This window comes from Formica exsecta, unplaced genomic scaffold (assembly GCF_003651465.1).
Source record: "Formica exsecta isolate Colony F162 unplaced genomic scaffold, ASM365146v1 scaffold111, whole genome shotgun sequence".
NCBI lineage: Eukaryota > Metazoa > Arthropoda > Insecta > Hymenoptera > Formicidae > Formica > Formica exsecta.
Genome location: NW_021848451.1, coordinates 655,323 through 661,945, shown reverse-complemented (window position 1 = coordinate 661,945; position 6,623 = coordinate 655,323). Strand labels below are relative to the sequence as shown.

Below are 6,623 nucleotides of genomic sequence, written 5' to 3'. Positions count from 1 at the left end.
AAGAGTGCTATTATATGAAATTTCTTCCTGGTTTAATTATTACGCTCGATATATAAGCACGATATATAGGCAAATGCTGGCATATGAGGAGAGATATTATCGTAATTAATACATTGCAAACCCACGTGACAGATAACATACATGCGTAATGGATAGCGGTATGCATGCTACTATAGTTTATTATTCCATCTGGCTTTATGTTGCCTTGATACATATGTTGTCAGGAGAAAATCCGGTGAATGTAACGTTCCATTCCAACGAAGTAGTAATGCTTCCGTAATTATGCAGCTGTAATACTTAGTGAGAATATCAGTTTAATCGCACGCGCCTACGCAGAATCCAAACATTTCGATTTATCAACATGCTTCCTTTATACTTCACGATGTGTGTGCAATCTCTTTTTCGATTTACTCCGTAATTAGTTCTTTCGCGTAATGCCCGACATCAAAAATACGAAATAAATAGCAGCGAGACATAGAAAGCACATAGATTGTGAAATACATCATTCTGATTAACAGCCGATAGAGAGTCTCCACATACTGTATTTTCTGAACATTAATCACGGCAAAGCTTTGTGCGTGAAACGAACAGCGTTGTCCTATTATTGACCAATTTTTATATAAAGAGAATTAAGTGCTTTATATCAAATAATGTGTACTTTTAAAGTCTTTTTATTACAAAAATAAATATGACTCTATCTCTTACATTTTTCGCGAGAACATGTTTATCTCTTTTAAATCAAGTTGCCTTTTCTTCACTTTTAATATAAAAATCGTTTTTTACTTATAATACTCAATTATGTGGCGCGTATAAAGAATAGTGATCCAGCGTGGATTCACATTGCTGTATCTCTCGTCATTTGCCATCAGCGATCGCGAACGTCAAAAGCGTAAAGGTCGCAATGAATCACGCGGTTTGGAAATAACTGACCGATTAATTGAGCACAGTTGATTCCGGCGTAAATTCGGCGCCAGCCGTTCGGCGGGTTCGCGTGACCTACACTTGTCTCGTGGTTTTATCGCATACAATATATGGATCGGCTGGGTCGTCGAGCCGCGAGATCGCTGCTCGTCGGGGAGCAACGTCGATAAAGCGGAATTGTCGGCCTGCTCCGGAATGGGAAAGGGCGGCTCGATCGTTTCCAGAAAAAAAAGAAAGAAAAAAATGGCCCATTATTCCGTGGCAGTGGATCCGTGCTTCTCGATCTTTTACGAGCTCTTATTGCCAGGTTTTCCGACAGTGGTGTAGTTTCGACACATATATTTCGATACCACCGAAGCTTTTCTGTGATTTCTGTATTCTTCTCGAGTATTTTTTTATTTATTTATTACAACATTTTTATTTGTTTATTACATAATTAAATATTATCTGAGTAAAGATGTGTCATTTTTTTTTTATTATATTTGAATGATAACTGAGCGATGAAGAATCATATATTTTAAAGAGTATAACGCTTTATTATTTTAATACGGTATTAACATTGTAAATTTTTGAAATTATTTTTTTTTATAAATATAAAAAGTAACATAATAAGAGCAGCATCTTTTAAAATTTAATATAAGGATCTCAAACTCCAGGATTATTGTCATCTTGCTACGCTGTTGTTTATAGAGTACGACCTAATAAGCGACAAGCATTTAGAACTCTTTAACGGCTCACATAGGATGATGTCAACCCTGAAAAAGGCCTATGAAGTAAGTCAACCGTAGAGAATGGATTTCTGATAGCGACGTTGATGGATGGATTTGGAGTTGATGGTGTGTATTACACGACGGTTCCAGTTACACGATGGACACGAGTACATGTGTATCTACGGCAATGTAGGGGATTATTCCATTCCAGGCTTGTCTAATCACGAGAAACGTTGGCCCAATGTTATTATATACGTGTTGTAACTTAAATACCAGTTATAAAGCAAGGTAGCTTTTAATTGAATTATCGGCGAGAAAGCTCTGCGACAAATAGACACATCTCTACGTGTATTATATAATATCGGATCTAATTACAATGACTCTTTTATCTAACAAAGTTTTTAATTTTATTTTTCACAAGGGATCTGCTATAATGAAGCAGATAGATTTTCAAATCAAGATAGAGATTCTCTTTCGTTTCCCACAGTGAATAATTTACCACCGTGCCGTCCAATCCGATTCGGACGTTTCTTCACCGATCTTTCTCTTCACCGAGATTTCCGTTAATCACATCTACGTTCAATTCAATAATGACGGTTCCGACTTCACTTTGACAGATTTTTTTATTAGCTCGGGCGACCGATACCTGAAACACATCCACCATTACCGGATACAATCGGAAAAATAACATTCGTCCGTTGCAACGTTTCGTCGCTCCCGCGACGTTGCTCTCGTTTTATTTAACGAAGTTTAGACGGAAAACGTGACACCGACGCGCCGCGTCGCGCATGCTACACTTCTCGTTCGTCCTGAATTCACAAGCCCCTCCAGCGATCTCTTATTTCATCGGGAAACGGGACGGGAGAACGTGGCGAGATCCTCCCGATTTAGAGTCGGCGAGATTTAATCAGTCGGACGGATTCGCGTCTGTCTCTCCGAGACGCGATCTCCTTGGACGGAGATGTATAAGGAGCCGGGAATTGGTTTACACTACTTGGCGCGTACGAACGCCGAATGAACGGCCGCCATCGGCGGGAAAAAGGCCGCGGGCTATTCAGGTGGAAGGGAGAGAAAATCTCGCTGTTGCCTCTTTAAAATTCGCGGAGCGCAAAGGGGGAGAAAGCTCCCCCTCCTCTCTTTTTATTCACCTTATCTTGGCTTCTCGCTAGCGAGGGCGCGGCGGCAGAAGGAATTGCATTGACGCTGGAAAATCGTATTCGAGGCAGTAGCTCGTGGGAACAATAGCCGAGATGCACTTCCGATTACATTCAATTACTTAAAATCCGGCATCTTCTTATAGGGTGCAATTCCCTTTCGTGCATCGGACGCATTGCGCTTGCATTAGCACTTCGACACGTTGTCTCGCTTCGTTTCGTCGGCTTAAGAAATGTCACTTGAAATTGAATAATTGTGTATGTTACAAGAAAGCATATATAATGTAACTTTACAGTAGCATGTGATGGCCAACAAAAATATGTGCTCTATAAATTTACAGCATAAGGATAATTGTGATAATAATAATACTCAAAATATCACTTTAATTAAATAATATATATAAAAAATGATATATATTTGTAAATATATGATATTTTTGTCATTGCATTCATCCCGCTTTTTATCTTACGAAATAGCTAATGTTCATGAATAATGCAGAGAAGCAGGGAAAATAGTCTGCGTGCTGCTAATGCGAAACGGAACGATTTTCCAGCGTTCTATGCGTTTCGTAAAATTACAGCAGGAAACTTGGCGCGATTAGAATCAAATCAATCGCGTCGACAGCTCGACGGAATGTCTATAAGATGATGACCAGATCAGAGGCTCTGTCTCTAAGTCGGCTAAGTCTCTTTTCATGAGATTTTCAAGAGGCGAGGGCGCATTCTTTCATACCACGTCAAAGTAAGTCGCGTAGTGAGACAGGGATGGAGGGGAGGGAAAGCTCCTTTATATCTTTGTAATAAAAGGAATTCGTGCCTGCACGAACTAAAACATCCTTCTCTAGATGCTTTTCCCAACGAGCTAACTTTTCTTTGCATAGTATCTAGTCTCTTTTGTAACTGGCAGATGATCCATCTCGTATGATTGGTCGCCCGTGTCTTAAATAAACAATACGCTTTTTCGAGAAATTATAATTCTTCAAATTACGCGTAGAGATTTTGGTATTTTATGATTTTGACAATTTACAAAACATAATATATATAAATTTAGCTTTTAAGAACAGTTAAATTTTTTTTAAATTTTAGGAATATTTAAGCGATTTGTTAGTCGCTTCTCAAAAATATTCTTCTCTGTTTTAAAAGTGTCTTTTTATATAATTATATTTTTACATAACTGTTTTTACATTATAGTAATTAATAGACACTTCAAAAAGTATGTGATATAAATTTAATTTTGCTATAATCAATCGTTCATATTCTTGTAATGTATTCTTCTTACGATATCTAATTTCTACGCTATTAGTGCGTAATTAAAAAGTCAAGATGCAAGCGATTCTCTCGTCTTATGCAAATTTATGCTGAGGGAGATGGAAAGCGTGAATTCTTTGAATTCGAGGGATCGCGTCTGCGGGAAATAAAGCATCGTTTGATATTCAGTCTGGAGGGCATAGAGTCCTTGAGATTTCATAAGCAATCTTAGCATACCTCTTTGCAATATCTTTCAATATCCTGTAGGATTTTCTTTATTGGTTTTAGCGATACTAATGAAATTTGTGTATGAAGAGAAAAAGCGCATCTTTGATATCTTTGCGGTTGACTTATCACCGTTTTCATGATCTATACGCGCAATGTAATACAATATCGGATATTGTACCACGAAAAGATCACATGAGGAAAATTTATGGAAATAAAAAATCATAAAAAATTATAAAAAAGCATCGTAAAAAGTTTATAAAAATATAGAAAATTAAAGATAAATGAAATAAGCAACTACATATAATTGTAATAAAAAATTTTGTTGGATCAAAAAACTGCAAAAGAAACGATAATCTGTTAATTCAAGAATGTAAAGATTTAAAAAATATCTTAAGGATAATACGAATAATTTCTGTATTTATATCTCTTCTTTTTTCAAAAATTAAATATTAATAACCGAAATGTTGCTCAATTATACATTATGATATCTAACTGCTATTCCAATTTAAAAAGAGCTATTAATAATACATTTAATTTGATATCGTGTGTAAATGTAAGCCGGTTGCCTTGCGCAGCATGTATGAAATGGCCTGAATTAGGTAGCTGCCACGGTGAAACTTCTAGAAGTGAGCGAATCGCTTTGGGCAGTTCGTGTACTGTTTGTCAATGCTCAAGTGAAGCGTCCGATTTACCAAACGGATCGACAGTATTCACCGGTACGGTAAGCTAACTGCAGAAACCACATGCGATTCCGTAGAGAGTCAGCGAGAGAGCTAATTAAAGCTGAGTCGCATCTCGAACCACGATTTACACCTTGCTTCAACGCAGTGTCTCGTGTGCATGTATGTCACCGACAAGTCGTGTGATCCCAATGAGAACGAAGAACATTGCTGTATAGCTAGGCTTTACTTCACTTGATCATGAACGAATTAATTTCACATTTATATCGAAGATAAATTGATGATAGCACGCAGTAACTCTCTGTTACAATTTTGCAAAATTATTTAAGTAGACGCATTTTATGTAATGACATAAATGTCAATTATATTGTATGCTATGTATTCGTGTTTTTTTATCGCAACACAAAATATTGACAAATATAATTTGCAAGTGTAAACTGACATATGCAAATTGATATATCTCTTTGAAATTAAAAAAAAATAAACGTATGGCAGTACGCATCGCGGAACAAAAAAAATCATATATACATAAATGTAACAAATTTTTACATTTATTGATATACGAGTCTGTGAATCCTCGACTGTAACAATTCAAACTTTATTCAGCACTATAATGCTATATATGAACTATAATAATTTCTAACTCCGCAAGTTAAAATTACCGTAAATTACTGTAGACGTCCGGACTGTTCGCGTTCTTGTTGTCCCGTAATTATTGTTGTTACAGACACTGATATATTGCAACGGCCGACGTGATTACTAGTATCGTTTCGATGGTTCTTATCGCACTTGCCGAGCTATGTTTCTACGAGCAAGTTTTTTCGAGAGAGACTGCTCTCTCGAAGAGGGCTGTTACAAAGAAAAAATCGCATTTTTCTTTTTCGTCCATGACGTTCGCTTTCTAAGAATCTCTAGACATTTCTATTCGAGGCAAATAGAAATGTAGTGAATTCATTACTCTTCTCGTTAAGTGTGTTCTTCCTTGGTATTCGCGGCGAAGACAATATATTATTTCGACTGTGCTCTGCTTTTGTGTACAATGGAGTAATCTAAGGTGCTCGTTAGTTGCCCGTGACGACAATCCGAAGGAACACGATTGTACAATTTAGAATGAATATCTTCACGAATACACAAAATTATACAAACTTATAAATGGTTTAATGCATAAATGGATGCAGTTTCAATTTTTAAAAGAGTACATGACGCATTACGTCATTTCCGTTTACATACGCATTTGTATTAATATGGAAACATTAATTAATTTTTTCTTATATTCTTAATCATTATTATTCTTAGAATTTGTCTCCGTCATCGATCTGTCGAGCTGTAATTCTAGGTGTAAATCCATGATAAATTCGTTAGACGACATTCCTGCGAAGTTTCGGCGAGTAACGCCATGTTCTCACACGTCAGGAAAATATAAGATTTATGTCACACGCATTTCACTTAAGTGGCTACTAATTGATTAAATTACGCATGCCGTAAATTTCTCAAAACTATGCAGATAATCCGCGGTTTCGCGGAAACTTGGTCTCGCGCTTTGCCGCAACTTCGCCCGGGAAGTTACTTCCTCATGATACGCGCTCGCGCGCGGATGATCCTCCAACCTCCGCACTCCGGAAAATCGAATGTTCTGCTGCGATGTATTTATGTGGGTCGAGGCGTTGAAAACGGCTACGATG

General features: G+C 37.1%; 1 protein-coding gene across 1 annotated transcript in view; it reads right to left on the bottom strand.

Moving 5' to 3' along the window:
• LOC115236571 (glutamate receptor ionotropic, kainate 1-like) overlaps window positions 1-6,623 on the bottom strand; it is a 104,741-nt gene that overhangs the window by 50,825 nt on the left and 47,293 nt on the right. The gene's annotated exons all lie outside the window — the stretch shown is intronic.